This window comes from Geospiza fortis, unplaced genomic scaffold (genome assembly GCF_000277835.1).
Source record: "Geospiza fortis unplaced genomic scaffold, GeoFor_1.0 scaffold425, whole genome shotgun sequence".
NCBI classification, from domain to species: Eukaryota; Metazoa; Chordata; class Aves; order Passeriformes; family Thraupidae; genus Geospiza; species Geospiza fortis.
The window spans coordinates 2,248,348-2,249,246 of NW_005054387.1; positions in this window are offsets into that span (position 1 = coordinate 2,248,348).

The following is an 899-nucleotide window of genomic DNA, read 5'->3' on the forward strand; positions in this document are numbered from 1 at the left end:
AGCATCAATCAGCACACGGCTGGGCAGGGAAGAGGCGAGAGATCCCGACGGCAATGGGAGCACTGTCTGCCTGAGACTTATTCAATTATGGCTCTCGAGTTCAGCCTGAGCCCGGCGCGGCGGGGACGGGGCTGACAGGGGAGGGGGTGGGTACAGCCCCCTAATTCAATCACAGGGCACAGGCAATGGTGCAGCTGGTGGGGGAGAAGAGCTCTTGCTGTCAACACAGAGATAAGGAGGCTTCCACAGCCTTCCTGGATGGCTCTGCCCACTGACCCCTGACAGCTGCATTTCCCAATGCACCAGGAATGGCTCTGTGTCGTTTTTAAGGGCTGGGGTCTGGTCCTGTGCTGGTGTGGCATCGGTGCCACCACACAGGATTGCTCTGATCCAAGGCCACCTGCACTGAAAGGTGGGATGTTGCCAGCTCTGCTGCCACACAGCTTTCTGTGCAAAGAGAAAACGAGCCAAGAAACTACATTTTCAGGAAAACTGAGGTGTTTTTTACGTAAGTGCAAGAGAAGGGCAGGAGGAAGGTGAGATGCTGTTTCCCAGCTGACACCATGAACCAGCGAGTGTGACTAAAACTTGGGAACGCTTTGCACAGGGGCTCAGGCACTGTGGCGAGGCGCTGAAACCTCAGCAGCTGCTCAGGGAGACGAGGACAGAGGGACACAATCAGGTAGGAAAGAGAGGAGAGAGCTGGGAAGGCAGATGCTTTCCCTGAAAGCATTTCCAAGGTCAACGCTGCAAAGTGGAGCAGAGCGAGGGTTTGGCTCAGGCAGGGAGCGGGACCACGCCGGGATGCTCGGTGGGAGGCAGAGGAACGCCCAGCTCCCAATTCCCCAGCCCAAGGGAGGGCTGAGGGAGGCACCCAGACAAGGTCACGGTCCCAGCGG